The 16,439-nt window shown below is 41.6% G+C and overlaps 1 protein-coding gene across 1 annotated transcript in view; it reads right to left on the bottom strand.

Moving 5' to 3' along the window:
• The window catches only part of sema5ba (sema domain, seven thrombospondin repeats (type 1 and type 1-like), transmembrane domain (TM) and short cytoplasmic domain, (semaphorin) 5Ba), a 170,279-nt gene extending 153,840 nt beyond the window's left edge, over nucleotides 1–16,439 (bottom strand). Inside the window, exon 1 of the mRNA XM_042427063.1 lies at nucleotides 15,920–16,439. The gene's annotated coding sequence lies outside the window, so the exon portion shown is untranslated. The remainder of the gene's footprint in view (nucleotides 1–15,919) is intronic.

Raw genomic sequence — 16,439 nt, 5'->3', positions numbered from 1 at the left:
AATAATAGTAATAATTTCTAGATCATCATTATAAAATTGGACTGATATGTCTTGGGGTGGGTTAATATAACAGAATGGGAAATGGACTGCTAGGACCTTTAGTAGCTGTAAGGAATGCCTGTGTAATTCAAGTCAATATGAGCATGAATTTGATTTTGACAGCTGTCTTAACCAATCATATTTTGTTGAACTTTGGGCGGGACGATATCCCGACATCTTCCGGGCATTTGCGAATATTTAGTAGATAAGCAACCCATGAAAGTAGTCAGTGAGTGAGCGACGGAAAAAAGAGACAACAGAGTGACAAGTGGGTCATAAAATCCTGTTTAGGTTTAACAGTTTGTGCTGCTGACTGTTGTGCTGTGTTTTTAGTCGTACATTATAGACCACATGTTAAATTATATGACAGTTCAGTGACTGTAGAACAATTTTCAATTTTGGCCACTAGGTGTGGCCTTCGGTTACTTCGGTTTTAGGGCAGCCTTATTACTGATAAGTATGTTGTGCGACTGCCATGGCAGTAACTTGAAGACTGGTGAGGCAGCTTTTGACTGGAAGGCATACGAAGAAATTGTTTTGCAAACCTATACATACATACAGTAACTCACAGTTCCATTTCTCTGCTGAATGAGAAACATTGGAGCAAAAGTTGCCAAGAACACTGCAGTATATTTGGTTGAAGATGTTTCTGAAAATATATGCTAACTCCAAACTTTCCATGATGGCTTCCATTTGCCATGAGGAGGCAGAAAGTCGTTGATTGCTTCATTGGCAAGTTGCTGGTTGTTAATTGGTCTCATTGTGAGCATTGTCAGTCTGTGGGCATTTGTAAAGTTAAAATTTAACTCTGATTTTAGGTTGACTTTTGTTCAAATTTGCATCGTAATTTTTGCTGTTTGTATTGATGTTGGATACTGCAGTGTTCAGGCACAGAATTCAGTATGAAATGGATAAATTTGTCATTCACTTTGCTAAACTAGCCTGCAGTCAAGACACGTTTCAGTGAGAAATTAACAATTTCATTTTATCATTTTCATCATTTGATAATCACAGTTTTCTATGCAAGTTGTAAGAAGTATAAAGTAAACCTACAATTTGCATCTCTAGTTTTATTGCCATGGGCAATAAATGGCTTAATTAAGGCCAGTGAAAAATGGTTGAGCATAGCTTACAAAGAGCTTGTGCCTTTTCCCATTTCACCTCGGGAGGTGTTGGCTGGTCAGTACGAGATATCTGATATCTACATTGAACTTGTTTGTATGGCATGGCTGCCTTTACTTCTGACAGAGAGATATTAAATCTACATTGAAATTAAAGTATGCCTAAACTCAAACACAGAAACATTGGATTAGCACTGGATCCATCTTAAATTGTTGAACAGTAGCTAATGGGTATTTTATTTTCATTCCAGCAAAACGAATATACAAAATGAGTAAATGTGAATTGCTTGTTTCATTTATTTCACAAAATAATATAGGCCTAGTCTTTTACATGTGATATTTAAATGTAGTTTTGTCATGATAGCCAACTTTGTGTGGCTGGTTTTCCGGAATCACCTTTGAGTGTTGTGAAACCAATTAGGGCAAAGAAACCTTTAATATGCTGAACTACCATGTTACAGGGCTCTGGCTATTATTGCTATGTTAGATTTTTGGGGGTTTTTTTAATCTCCACATTTGGTATAAACACATCCTGTTTCAACATGACAACGTCGCCTTGCACAAACCAAGTTTAATAGAGAAATGGTTTTCCAGTTCGGTGTGGAAGAACTTGACTGGACAGAGCTGCACAGAGCCTGGACCTCAACTCCATCTAACACCTTTGGGATGAACTGAAAAGTCAACCGCGAGCCAGACCTTGTCACATCAGTAGCCGACCTCAATGATGCTCTTGTGGCTAAATGGGAGCAAATCCCTGCAACCAGTTTCCAAACTCAAGTGGAGAGCTCTCGTGGAAAACCTCCCCAGAGGAATGGAGGCTGTTATGGCAGCAGATTAATGCTGCATGATTTTGGAATGACATATTCAACAATCGCATATTGCTTTAATGTTTTGTATGTGTCTGCATATGTTTGAGAATTTAACATAACAGCAACAATAAATGAAGAAAGACATGTAAAGTAACAGAAATGAAATGTTTATACTCATTTTCAGCTTTGCTTCTCACTGGTTAACATGCAACACAGGGCAGCGATGGGGCAGAGAGACAACCCCTGGCTAACCTTTGACGTTTTATTCCCCAAAAAACAAATATACATGAACCCACTGTGAAGGGCCACAGGTTAAAAGTCACCATCTACACGAATTGCAAACACTAAGGGCTAAATATATTTATTCTTGCAAGTAGACATTGTCTCCAGTCACATACATACGGCCCTTCCACCCATGAAATGAGACATCTGTATGTAATAACAGCTTTTAAGATTTGCCAGCCTTCTGACCACGCCCCAGCCCTTCAGTCAAAGTCTTCAGCCTCCAAAACAGTCAGTACTCAGCATGTGTCTAAATAACACACACAACTGCCTGTCTGACCCTGTGGTAATTGCTAGTGCTGTTGCAATGACATGACATAAGTATTCAACTATCCTACCTCCATCATTCAGCCAGGTGTTTATGAACAGACCAAACCACTGTGGTGTTGGTAAATGAGGTAAATAAAGCCTTGTGAGTTAGATGTAAATTGGATTTACTTCAAAGAGGAAGCAAAGAAAAATGGTCAGATCTCTAGACATGGAATCAGTCAGGGACTGTAAGGACATTAGAATGAGAGGGGACAGACCGTGGTGCCGTGACTCAGGAACATCACATTTTAAAAAGTTGATTGAATCACTAGTTTGTTCCACTACTAAGTGACAGTGCAGCAAAACAAACATTCATTACAATTTGAAAGCACAGTTGAAAATTACTTTACAAATTAGATAGGTATTCCTATCACACCCTATGCTTTGTCCAAATGTTTTTAAAACTGGATATATTTGTCAGTTTGAGGAACACTGTAAGTTCAGCACTACTATTGGGACCTCAGCCACGGTTTCAAAAGGGGCCTGACTAAAGCTGCTATCGTCGTGGGTGATGAATGGGGCTGCTGGCCAACACTAGCAAGAGCAATCTGCTGTGAGCGAGGGCAGACATTTACTCTGCCATCAAACATCCAGCAGCTGATTTACACATGGCTAGAAAGTGCTCCACTTCCATCCCTTGGAATTACCTTTGCATTTTGTAAACATACTTATGAAAACGCGCTCACACATTCATTCCATTGAGACCAGGTGAAGAAGTCGAACAGGTGTGCAAAAATGACAAGGTAACGTTACCTCCTGTAGTTGGATGAATACACAAAGGAATGCATGTATGTCTGAAGCTCATTCATCACATCCTTTCCAAATCTTACACTGGCACTGCATATTCTGTGTGCTTTCAGCTCCTTTACACTGCTATCCACATTTGACGGGAGGACAAGAGGGTCAAGTCACAAAGAGCAAAAAGTGTTTGAAGGTGGTAGGCGGGGACGCCAGGTGTAGAGGTCACTGAAAAGGAGGAAGAAGAAGCTTTTTTTCTTTTCTTTTTCAAAGACAAGCTTTAACTGCAGTACATAGTGCTCACACACATACACACATTACGCACCATAGCAGCCCAACAGAGGCTCCTTTCAACTGCAGTATTATGGGGGAGTGCTGAAGTAAAGGGGAGGGGAAAGTGCGATGAAGTGAGAAAACCCAGCCAGGGACCAAGATCCTCAGAAGAAGCTCTAATGGACCTTGAGATCCAGGTGGGCGACTTGAAAGAGGAGCAGGTACTGTGGTGAAGCTTTGAGGTTGCTCCGTTATACAAAAGCGTTTCCAATACGGAGGGAGAATAAGGTGTATGCATATGCACGTGTGTGGATGTAAATGCAAGCATAGATGCAGAGTATCCAAATAATGCGATAGGTGATGTTTCTATGCTGTATGCTTTCCATCATTCAAACCCCACTGGTCAAAAATCCAGATGCAGTGTTTCTGGAGTGTTTCTTGTTACGGAGGGGGAGGTGGGGAGGTGAAATGAGGAAGTATGATTGGCTGCTTATCTCTATCATGCAGACGTTCGGCCTCCAGTCTTCCATCACTTCACTTCCTTGTTAAAAGGCTGCACAGTAACCGAAGCGCCACGTGACTCCCAGCAGTCGAGTACTAGCCCCTCTCCCCACGCCACCTGGGAAAGGCCACCTCCACTTGTTTGATGTTTAAGAATGAGAGGTGAACGGAAGACGGGGGGATGCTGAGACAAATGTTTCGCCATTAATCAGCCAGATAGCCAGGATTGATTTTTAGGAGACACACAGGTGAATCTCATTTCCTCCTTGGCTTAATCCAACATTTCAATTTACTCCGGCTTTCATCCTCCAAGTTGAAATGTAATAGATTTTTGTATAATAAATAATTCACATGATTGTGATTAAACTTCTTGAGCAAGAGAGATGTAGCGTTGGTTTGGAGCCGGCATGCTTCTTAACGCCTTGATGCTGATGAGGAGGCCCTGAGAGCCGACCGTCTCTGTTTCTGCCAGGACATTAATCACTGTCACACTCCTCTCTTTCTCTGTCTGCCGTGGTCTGAAACAGACCCTCCTGCCCCTGCTGAGAGCCACTTCTATCGCCATAGTAACCAAAGCCAACCGCGAACCAAACTCAGCAGCACTGTGGAGGTAGCGGGGCACAAAAAATGTGTTTATGATGATTGCTTTAGGCTTGAGGGGGCAAAACTGACATGCATCATAGTTTTTGTTCCACCTTGTTGACTTAAACTTTTTTTTCACCCTTTGTTGCCGGCCATATCACCAGTAACAATCAGAACAACCTTTGTGTGATGCAGCTTGCTCAAAATTTCAAATTAGGGCTACGCTCATATTCTGAAGGGTCTAATATTTGCTGTTATGCTCATTTCAGAGAAATGTGGTCATATGTGTCCTCCATGTGCAGCACCAGTTAACTAATGAGCTCTTGATTAAGGCTCCCTTGCAGCACCATCCCCTTGAAAGCCTGAACTCCAGAAATGAGACTACAGCTCACACGCAACATGAATCACAAATCAGTCACTTTGGTGGAGAAAAACTCCAGTCTGCCTGTTGGCTTAGGACCAAGAGATTTCTGGCAACAGCCAAACAAAAAGGTCAAAAGACAGAGTAGAATAATTTCTCCTGAATGTCTGGCAGGTTAAGTTGGAGTGCAGCTACGTGCTCATTGGTACCCAGGTCAAATAAGAAAAGCTATCAAACAGACGCAGACGCTGAATAATAGTCTGGTCTGATTGTCTGAGAGAATGCTGAGATGTTTTGGCATTTGAGATGTGAAATAGGCCTATAGCCACCACACAAAAGACTATGTAGCCTCTGTTATTGCTTCTCTTTGTCACTCATTCCTCAATTCAAAACCACGCCGCGTCTTGTACACATACAAACACTGAACACTGATTTTTCAAATAAAATTGACCTGAGGCCTCAAAAGCACATTGTGGGAATATTGAACATAGTATGAACAATATATGAAAGATAATATCATCAAGTGGAAGCTTTTTTTCACTGTGAAGGTATGGAATATATTAAAAACTGTGAACATATAAAGGTTTTTCAGATTTCAGTGTGGTAGCTGAGGAGATGTGTTATTATGCGGTACAACATGCAGGCATTGTGTCCACAGGTTGGGGCCAGTAATAACACATGCAGGATAAAACATTTAGAGGCACTAGATCCTAATGAGGGAGGATGAACATAATGATCAGCAGTGTTGGTGTTTCTGTATACTGCAGCGCCTTTGATTGTCCTGTTGCTACACTTGTCATTGAACCTGTCCATGTTGTGTTCAAGGGCTATTTGTGATGTACACTCTGCTCTGCAGTTCACTGTATGATGACATGTGAATTGGAGGTCTGATATAATGTTGTGCCAGGAGTAAGATGAGATGGGAAAAATAAGAACTGGTCTGAAATTGGCAGTAAAGTTACCTGCAGCTGAGATCATTTTTGGGGGTAGCTGTGGGGAAACTTGCGTGTGTGTGTGTGTGTGTGTGTGTGTGTGCTTTCTTTAAAATAAATCCAAAAAATACAGAAACAATGGTGAAGTCATTTTTGCAAAATCAGCACAAGATAAAGCTGGATATTTAACCAAATGTATCAAATTACCAACATTGTCAAACTTTCAAGAAATCTGTAAGATCCCATTTTTTAAAATTCAGAATATCTAGCTACAACATCCAACAGTATAACCAAAAGTTCAAACAACCAATCAGCCAACAATTCTGTCAAGAAGTCCAGAATCAGGTCCGAGCCAATGCAAGAAAGAACATATCATGCACTAATGTATTTTTTAAAGTTTACATTTATCACTATCAAGATAAATGTAGAAAATTCATCAAGATTTTAGGTCATATAGTCCAGCTGTACTGCTAAATTATTGTTTCCCCTCCCTGGTCACTTTCTACTCTCCAGTGAATGAAGCCACTCCAGCCAATTCTGAAAAAGTGACAACAGCTCTCATGGAATTTAGCGCTGCAAAATCACGGCTCATACTGCTCATACTGCAAATCACACCCTGACATGTGGTTGTCCAATTACACGCGCTACAGGAATGGACGGCTGTGGGGTAACAGTGAAAGCGGGACCAGCTGCCTGCTATCGCTAACTGCTGATTTTCTGGCCATTACTGCAAATGCACAAAGCCAAAACAGACACACATATGCATGCATGGGCGCAAACACATGGATATACAAACAAACCGACAGACGCATTCACAAACACCAGACTGCTGACCAACAGAGATGCATGTGCTGTGCTCTCTAATGAGCTAGTTATACGACGAGTTAATCAAAGTCTGATACTGGAAACAAACCAATGCTAATAAAACTTTAGGTAAACACATCAAGAGGTCTGAGCTGGGCTTTAGCTAATAGCCTCCAAACCCACTGGTGTTGTTGAGATGCCTGAATAATGACTGCATTTTGCAATACTAATAATCCCAAAAACACAATAGCAAATTGCTCAAATATATTATAAAGTCTTTTTCCTGTCAGTGTGTATATACATGCTGGATAAATACCACAGGAGTTGCAAAATAAAGCAATAAACTAAGAAGTATTTTATAAAAGCAATAAGCCCCAAGAGGCTTGGTTTACAGTGATTTTACAACAGCTAAGCTTATCTTAGGCAGGACATGGAGCAGGAGTAGACATTGTTAGGCACTCCACTCCACGTCATGCATAACAATTATATGATGATTATTAACATTTATCTGGATATTGCCATTAATTGTGCAATTGTTGAAGTAGTGTCCAATCATGTTGGCACTCTTCTCTGCTGGTAGAGAGGTGTTTGACTCTGGACAGGTGCATTTTAATTGCACATTGCCAGAAGCAAGGATATTACTGCAGCATCTTCTCTTGTTGTAGTTTGGGGCGCCAGTAAGATTGCAGGGACAATTCACATTTATGCCCCGTCACTGACGTGATTTCTCTTGCCTCTAGGCCAGCATCAGGGAGTTTCTGTACAGCGGTGCTTCGCAAGCAGCGGTTGGTGTAAATTGTCTCGGTGCCGGCTGCTTTACAAATCCGTGGCACCATGGAGCCGAGGAAGTTCACCCTCATGGGCTCTCTAGTATACCTGACATTAGGAGAAAGAAAAAATGTTCCCATCATGTTGCATTTACATTATAACCACATATGTGTCTACCATCGGCAGCTGTTATGCTCACTTTCCCCTATAGCCATATCATTTTTGAGTGTAGAGTAACCAAGCTGCACTGTAACAAAAGAAGAGCTACATCATTAACTTACCATAGATCGATAGTGTAGTCTTTCTGCTTTTGGATGGAGATAAAAGGCCGATGGATTGGGCGGCAGCAACCAGAAGTATTTCTCCAGTGAAGTGACTGCTCTAACATAAATCCCTGTAGGCTCTCTTTGTTTCTTCCGCCGGCAATTTTTGTGTTTTTCGTGCATTCATTAAATTATAGCATTACATATTTCTGACCGTTCTCGTCTTGGCGGATGATAAATGATTCAGGCTTCAGTTGGCGGTTGCCCTCTTTATCTCTGCATCCCATATGCAGCTGCACATCCAACCAGACTTTGTTGTCAAGACCCTCAGGTGTGTTTGGATTCAGTGCCTGAGAGTGTTTGATTTTCTGAAAGTCTGCCTCCGTTAACACTTGGCGGTGGGATGTTTTGTCACATACTTGGTAAAGTTTTTTCACTATTCCAATGAAAATGTTGTTGCTGGTGATTCAGGATCGTTCAACAGACACCAGGAAGATCAGTGGATCATTGATGTACCGGTTAAGCCTTGCACATAAGCCAACATAACTGCTGAAACAACACGGTTCACCTTTCCTGTTTTTTACAGTGGAATAAAACTGACAGAGAGTCTGGTTTAGCTCCATTTTGGTGATTGATTTAAAATCAATAGCCAGATCTTTCCTGGCACACAGGTCTGAAAATAGTGAATGGACCACATAATCTGCTTAATGGTCCTGGCTTCATTTCTTGACTTTTCCTGCTCTTCAGTTTCTCTTTAATTTCAGCATGTCTCCTTTCTTTTTGGTCTTCCTCCTCTATCCTGTCCAACTCTTTCCACCAGTCATCCACACTTAGCTTACCCGCTAAATCAAAATTCACGACAAAATCTGACATTTTGAAACAGTTTGTTTGGCGTAGTAATATTGATGTAATACGGTCACAGGTGTGTGTTTGTGGAGTATTTTACAACAGCTTTGAACGCAGCCTAGCCAATCATAATCAAGGACCGGAACTATCCTTTTTATAATGTGTCTTAATCCAAGCCTTGTTTGGAGGGCTTACTGCAAAGCTATTACTTCACTGAGCACAGACTTAAGAAAGGAGTTTAGTTCTCATCCTGTGACTCCATTTGGAAGAGGTATAACCATTTGAGAGGGTACGCCAGGGTAAAAATGAGCCTTATTCCATTAGAAGGGTCTCTTGAAGCAGTGCACAATGAGGCTTTTGGGAGTAAAATACCTGAAACCCAGAGATCTTTGAGAGGAATGCAGGCGACTCAAAGTAAAAGTAAGGGTTTTATGAAGGCACTTTACAACACACGTGTACTATACACAGTCGTACGTATGCAATATTACCATCTGAATGTCATGTTTATAAAATAATACACATGTCTATTAAAGATATAATACTTTTAGCAGCACATTTTTGTCAGAATAGGACTTCTGACAAGGTTTAAGAAAATGTTCACCATTATCACTTTGCCTACTGTTGCCAATTTATTGCAAAATGAATACACAACTATGTGTGAAGGTAGCTTTTGTTCCCCTTTTACTTTCATATCGATATAAACAGGTGACAAATTAAAGGAATATCATGAATAAATAAGTGGAGAAAAATCAGAAAATCAGATGTTTCCGTACAGATCTGAGAGATCACAAGTATGAAAATGATGTGAGTGATGTGAGATATTACAACACCAAATGAGGAAATATGTTTTGGAAGAATGGTGTTCATGCCTTCAGTAGAGTTTAGAGACTCGATAAATCAATGACAAGCAGAGCTATATATAGCTGAAACAAAAGCTTTATGTGGGTTTTTTCCTTTATTTCATCATCTGTCTGTTTGTTGATTTAATGTGATGACATAACTATCATGATTTCAGATGATATCAACACAAAAGAAAATCTTGTGAAAGAAAAACATTAGTAATGGGGAAATGATGCTTGATGATGCGGGAAGAGAAACTCATACTTCATTACAATGGTAATGTCAGATAAATAGAAACTTGAAGCAAGTACTGATACCTGATTTGTTGTGAGTACCTCCCATGACGACCCATGTGAGTGTTTTCTGATCTGCCACCTCTATGATTAAAGTCCAGTTATGTTTAAGCATCTAAAACTACTTGGTTATGGTTAGAGAAGATGGTGATGATGATGCTTAAAGGAGGCCAACTTTGATTGTTTAACAGGAGACAGGGCATGAACCCTGACCTCCCTGAGAGATTTGCAGAAATATGACATCACACTACTTCCTCTTTTGTAACTGAGACGGGAGAGTAATTTGTTACACAAATGCAAGCTGTAAGAAAAGGCAAACATACTGCAGATTGTTTTAATAATTTCACTAAATGACCGATGCTGCCATTTTTCTGGAGGACTTAAATTTTTTGTCACTCAAATTGTATCATTCAGCCTTTAAGACCAGAAAAAACATGTTAAAACTATTTCACAGTATTTTGATAACCTAAATTAGAGATTTGAGACAATTTTACAAAAGTAATATTATATCAATATATAACCCAGCCCAACTCAATTCAAAATTACAATAGATTCTCTAATAAGAGACTCCAGGAAACTGTTTGTGAGATATTTCAAGGACTAACATGAGAGACCTCTCTAGTGGCTTGTAAAGGAAAAACAGACAACCTGAGAGCCCGTCCAGCTCACAGAGCCAGTGGTTCAGAGAGGTATTAAAGCAGCGGAGTGGGGACAATGTTCCCACCGTCCGCACAATGGGCTCAACACCCATCTTCCAACCCAGTCCTCCAGGTCACATCAAGCCTTGAATAAGCCCCCTTCCTAAAGCTTCTGGGGGTTTCAGCCATGCGTCCAGAGCATCAATGGGAATAGTGTTCCTCCCCCTACAATGGCCAAATCAACTGTGGGAGCACTTTCTCCTCCTTTCGCGCCCCTTTTATTCTCGCCCTGCTCAGACCTTGCCGGCGCTGAACAGAGGAGGGACGGGAGAGAAAAGGCACATGCCTTCACGTCCGCTTCGCACACATACAAAGGGAAAAATCAAATTGCTCAGACATGCACGCATGCGCACACGCATGTATGAGCGCATGCTTGCACACACCACACACTCACACCTCATTTAATACCGAGAGTGTGTGAAAAGAAGGAAAACACTGAATAGTTTGACGCTGTAAGGAAAACACCTCCAGAAAAACTGTCCTTCGAATGACTAATAGAGGAGGAAAAACAATGCAACTGTATCTTCTCATGATGATTTTCAATCAAGCTAGGACTGCAATAAATGACTGTTTTTATTATTCATTAAACTGACATTGTTTTTTAAATGAACTGATTAATCATTTAGTCTATAAAATCTCCCAGAGCCCGAGGTGACGTCCTCAAATTGCTTCTGTCTGCGTCTTCTGTCTGAACAGTCACAAACCAAAGACTTACAATTATATAAAACAGAGAAAACTAGCAAATCCTCACATTTAAGAAGATGGAAACAACAAATGTTTGAAATAAATGCCCTAAATGATGTTCCTATAAACTAGTTGATTAATCAAATAGTCGTTTTAGAACATTTAGTTATTCACTGGAACATTTTTCTCTCTCATCTTATTCTTCTGCTCTACATCCTGCTTGCCCTTTTCATATTCTCCTCTGTTTGCAAAGATGCACTAATAACAACACAGGGAAAGGGAGCACAAACAACGACGATAACGTTCCAGAAACAAATTGAGCCTGTTGGGTCACATCAGACATTAATTAGCGGGGTTGCAGACAGAGTACGGAGACGATGCAGCCGTATCGGATTTCACAGACGGCGAGGTTGCATGTCGAGGCAGAGAGAGGCCAGGTTACAAACAAACAGACACCGCTCTGCGCTGAAGGCCACGCCAAGTGCACTCTGCATTCAGAAACAATGAGAGCCTGACCTGGGAGGCTGAGGGGACCCAGACAGACGTCGTGGAATTATTCATTTCCACCCACCGGCTCAGACTGCACCACACAGACTGCTGGCCTCCCACTGCTGATGGATCAAACTGTCTGGTTAGTACACATCCACCATCGAAACTGCTCCATCATGAGGGTGAACTGATGCAGATTGTCATCAAGGTGCTGGTGGAGTGAGGCAAAGCTACTCCTGGCAGTAAAATTGGCAACACATCACCCCCACAAAAAAAATAAAAAACCCAGGTTCAAGTCAAAATTTACATGTTTGTGCACAAGTTGTCAAATCACTGAAAAATGATTTCATTTCAAATAAAACGAGGAGTGCTCAGGCGCAGGACCTCAATCAGGCTTCGGAGAGAGAGTGAATGGAAAATGGCTAAATTTATGCCAGCCCTGTGGGACGACGTAATCACATTCAGGTGACAAGGCAGCAGAGCTTTGTATTCTGAGTATAAAGACCACAGTGAATATTGTTGCGAGGATTGCCACTACAAGCCACGGTGCCTGAAGCTGTGATTTCAAATCTGGCATTATGTTTACATAACATAAAGCAACAGACACTCCAATACGACTGCAGCGTTCTGAAAATGACAGTATAGAGAGAGAGGAATCATCTCTCTCCGTGTGTGTTCCTTCACTCTCTTTGAGACATCTTAACACAAACGCGGTATGTTTTCTGCTCTCTCTCTGCATGCGGACAGCTTTGTTTTTCCTCAGTGTGCCCTGACCTAATTACCATGTGAATCCTGCTCAAGAAGGCCACTTTAAAAGTCTAAAATGCCTCACTTTCACATACCAGGCACAAGCTTTGCAAAAAGGAAAGCAAAATCAAGATCAATGGTCGGTGGAGCACGTCACAGCCAGCCACTCGCTGCCTCGCAGCGGTCCTCAGAGCATCCTCCCTGGATTTAAAGCACGGAGACGCATCTTTGTCACGGTCGCTCTCAAGTTAGAATTCAGAAAAAAAAAAAAAAGAGCATGAGTTGTCACAGCGCGTAAATGAAACCGAGGTCTGGTCCGTATGAGTGTACACTTGACATGTGTGAAAAGCCAAACAGCTGAATGACACACTAACAGCAGAATTGCTGTAGAAGTTGTCACTTTCCGCTTTCCGCCTTGGTCGGTGAAAAGCCGCATCTTGAAATGACAAAACAGTCTGTCAGCACTGGGGAGACAGATTACTTCCCCTTAAATATAACTGGTTTGTCCTTAATTTCTACTTTTATAGACCCTTTGATAGATATGTGAAGGACAACAGTATGAAAAGCAGCAGCACAGAATGTTTAGCTCAGACCAGCCTGAATCATACTTGTTATCTGTATCTGTCTGTTATCTCTTCACACACTCACACACACAGACACTCACACATTTGCACATTTGTGAGGGTCAGAGCCATCTTGAACATTTTTTTTTTCTTTGAGAGGTAATATCGTACAGAGGAGAGGAGTCAGATCAAGTTCTTGAGACATTAATCTTTCATATCCGTTTGTCCCCTCTCAAATGATGCCCTGACAACAGAAATAATCCACATGGCACACTTAAAATATGCATCATTAAAAATTTGATGAAGAGGCTGCCGGCTCATCTATTCCACACCTATCATATTTGTTAATGAAAATGAATTATTCATCCCAACATCAGATACCATGAAGAGACGCAGACCTTTATATAAGCAGAAACAAAACACTTGCAGACACTGTAGCTGCAAGGACAAGAAAGAGAAAGTGACTAGAGGTGGTCTAAGAGGAGTCGGGGAGGGGGGCGTCCCATCCCGTCCAGTTTTTGTTTTGTTTTTTGGATCTCTTTTGCTCTGCTGGTCTGGTTCCCCCCACCAGGACCTGTCAAGAGCCCTCATAAGTTCATCAAAGATGAAAACCTGCTTTCCATTTGAAAGGACTGACCCAGGATACTAAAAGCTCTTCAAATAACAAAAGCGTTAATCACCCATAAGACAAGCATGCGGGTCTGACAAAACCTGTAAGAATAAATGAATATCAATAAAGAGATGGGGGTGATATGGGACTTTCACGCGTGTTGATGAATGAACAAAATAAAAACAGGAGTTTCGCCAACTGCTGTTTAGAACTCCAGACGGACGGAATTAAGATGTGGTTCTGAATACGACAGGATCTCCTTCTGTGTTTAACTATTATTCTTCTGTACTGTGAGGGAAATAAGAGGAATAATAGCAAACTAATGATATGAATGTTTGCTTAATTTCATCACTAACTATAGTTGTAAAATGATTTTTGAGGCAACGATATCAATATTTCATTGGCTGTCTGTCATTGGCTTGTTTTAAAAAGAACCAAAGTGGTTTAATAAAACTTCACAGCAATACAAACTTATTATGTCATCTGACACATTTCCCAAAACTCGCAGCAGCCATACTCGGTTGCATTTGAGAGCCGTTTGAGTGTTAATGAATAATAAAGTGTCCTTCATAGATGCTGTTGAAGACAGTGTGCCACTGAGGCTCAATAAAATGTTTCAGATGAAAAAGAGCGCAGTTCTAAAAAAGCCTCTAAAAGCCCCAGTGGTGGTGGTTGCTGGTGGGGGAAAATAGCTTTCAAGTGTTTGATGAATTTAGTCGATTAAATGTGATATTTTAAGCCTTGAAAATGCTAACTGTGGAATAAATGTCTCTGAAAGCTGTCCACAACTGCCTGCAGATAAAAGCCTGTTCAACAGTACTTGACCTTTAATCACCTGAAGCAAAATAAATTAAAAAAAAAATAAAAAAAAGCAATAATCCATTAAAGCAATGTCCCTTATATGTTTTCAGTAGTTCAAGCTTGGATACCTGCTTCATTTTTGCTCCGGTACAAAGACAAGCTCGTCTGCAGTGCTGTGTCTGTGTTCACTTGTGGAAAACACAGCAGATAGTCCAGCACATGATGCAGCAAACCTCACCTGGCAAGGTGTTATCACAGCTGCACAGTGCTGCTCAACACTGCCCTCTGTTGCTCTGCAACAACGCAGCCCGCCTCCCGCTCCAACAATGCACCTCAGAATGATCAACTTAAACACATACCGGAGGGAAATGTCCTCTTTTATAATACTGTCTTTCTTTGTTCGACATCCCCAGTCTGGGTAACTTTGTGCTGGACCCTCATCCTTCTATAAAAATCTACATCTAAATGTCTGAAGTGTCTGTATATATCGGACAGAAATGGGGAGCAATTCATCCAAGAGACAAGCTCATGAATAAAGACTTTCTGAGCTGATTTCCAGTGTTTTTATGCAGAATTACTCTCACAAAACGTTTGCGGGGATTTGGCAAGAACAGAGCAATGTAAAACATTTGGCATGTTGTGCGCAAAGCTGCATGCGCCGCGCGTAAAAGCCAATCTGTTAATTGGAATTGATAAGCAATGAGGTCATTGTGGGTAGTCTTAAGTCGGACAACAAAATTCTCTCTCAAAGTGCGCACAAAGGCGACAATATGATCCATTTTACACCGCATATATGTGCCTCAAATGATGTTACCCCGTTTAAATATGGACAAATTAAGAAAAAAATACAATTGAGACGCACAGCACCTAAACAATCCACTATTCCAAAAGATCACATCAAAGATTTTTTTCCCCCTAAGGATAATTTTTAAAGTTCACATCCAGTCTGTGTCCTAACTGTAAGGCAGCGTGGCGCACAAAGTAAGTTTGAGACAGTGCTAATGTGGCAGGCAAAAGCAGCTCCTGCAGCCCACAAATGCTCCTCTGATCCTGGGATGAAACGTGAGTGGAAAGTAAAACTGGCGTGGCATAAAGGACCTGCTAACTGCTCTGAATAACACATGCTATATCAGCGGACAAATATTCACCTCGCCTGAAACAGTCAAAGTGGATAGAAGGACAGAAAAGTGTTTGACATTACGAATAAAAATCGCCACATTGCTCAAACCCTGCTCCGATAGAATAATGGTCCAGAGAAAAACGGACCCCACAGCATGGCAGAAAAAAAAGCTTTCGAGTAGCCAATCCATTGGTGACGGAGGGTTTTTTGTTTTATCAAAGCAGGTTACTCAAGCAAAAGCTGGCATTTTTTTTCTCCTGAGTCCTGTATAAAAAAATCCAACACCTCAATCAAAGTCGAGCAACATCCATTTCGCCTGTGACGGCAAATCTGGAGCGGGATACAAGCTGGAAACTGCTGCACAGCACACCCAAAAAGTGCTTTTGTGTCAGTCATTTCAGGTATTTAGCCTAACAAAAGAAAGAAAAAAGTGATTTTCCTTTTACCTTCGAAGATATTCCCCAAGTTGATGAGATTGCCAGGGGGAGATGAGGAGAGACTCGCACTCTGAGCAGCAGAGCTAGGTTAAGAGACGGGTTCTAGTGTTTTGTGTCCTCGGCGGCTGTGTGCGTCCCTCTCCGAGCGACCTGCAGCCGACAACTGCGCTCTGGCTCTCCTTGAGCGTCGGACGATACCACCGGGTTGAGAGGGGGACGGAGAGGGGGGAGGAGATGAGTGAGGGGGGAAGAGTAAGGAAATATGGGCCCGATTTGCAGGCGCAATAGGGGGGAAGTAGCCTACGCATGAACACCCCCGGAGAGCTGGAAGTGTCGCAACAGCGCGTCCGTCCAGCGCCAAAGCACTCAGTGTTTTAAGAGTGAATCACAGCTTGGACCTGAGAGACACACAACGGCTTCTGGGAGAGGTTGGCCATGATGTTGTTGTCTGGGACTCTACAGAAGGCTACCTGCAGTGTATGTGTGCAGGGGTAACCTGGCAATACAACTCCACTGGGCATTTAGGTGT

The sequence above is a fragment of the Thunnus maccoyii genome, chromosome 11 (assembly GCF_910596095.1).
Source record: "Thunnus maccoyii chromosome 11, fThuMac1.1, whole genome shotgun sequence".
Classification (NCBI taxonomy): Eukaryota; Metazoa; Chordata; class Actinopteri; order Scombriformes; family Scombridae; genus Thunnus; species Thunnus maccoyii.
Note: the sequence above shows the minus strand (reverse complement) of the source record. Positions and strands in the feature narration are given on the sequence as shown.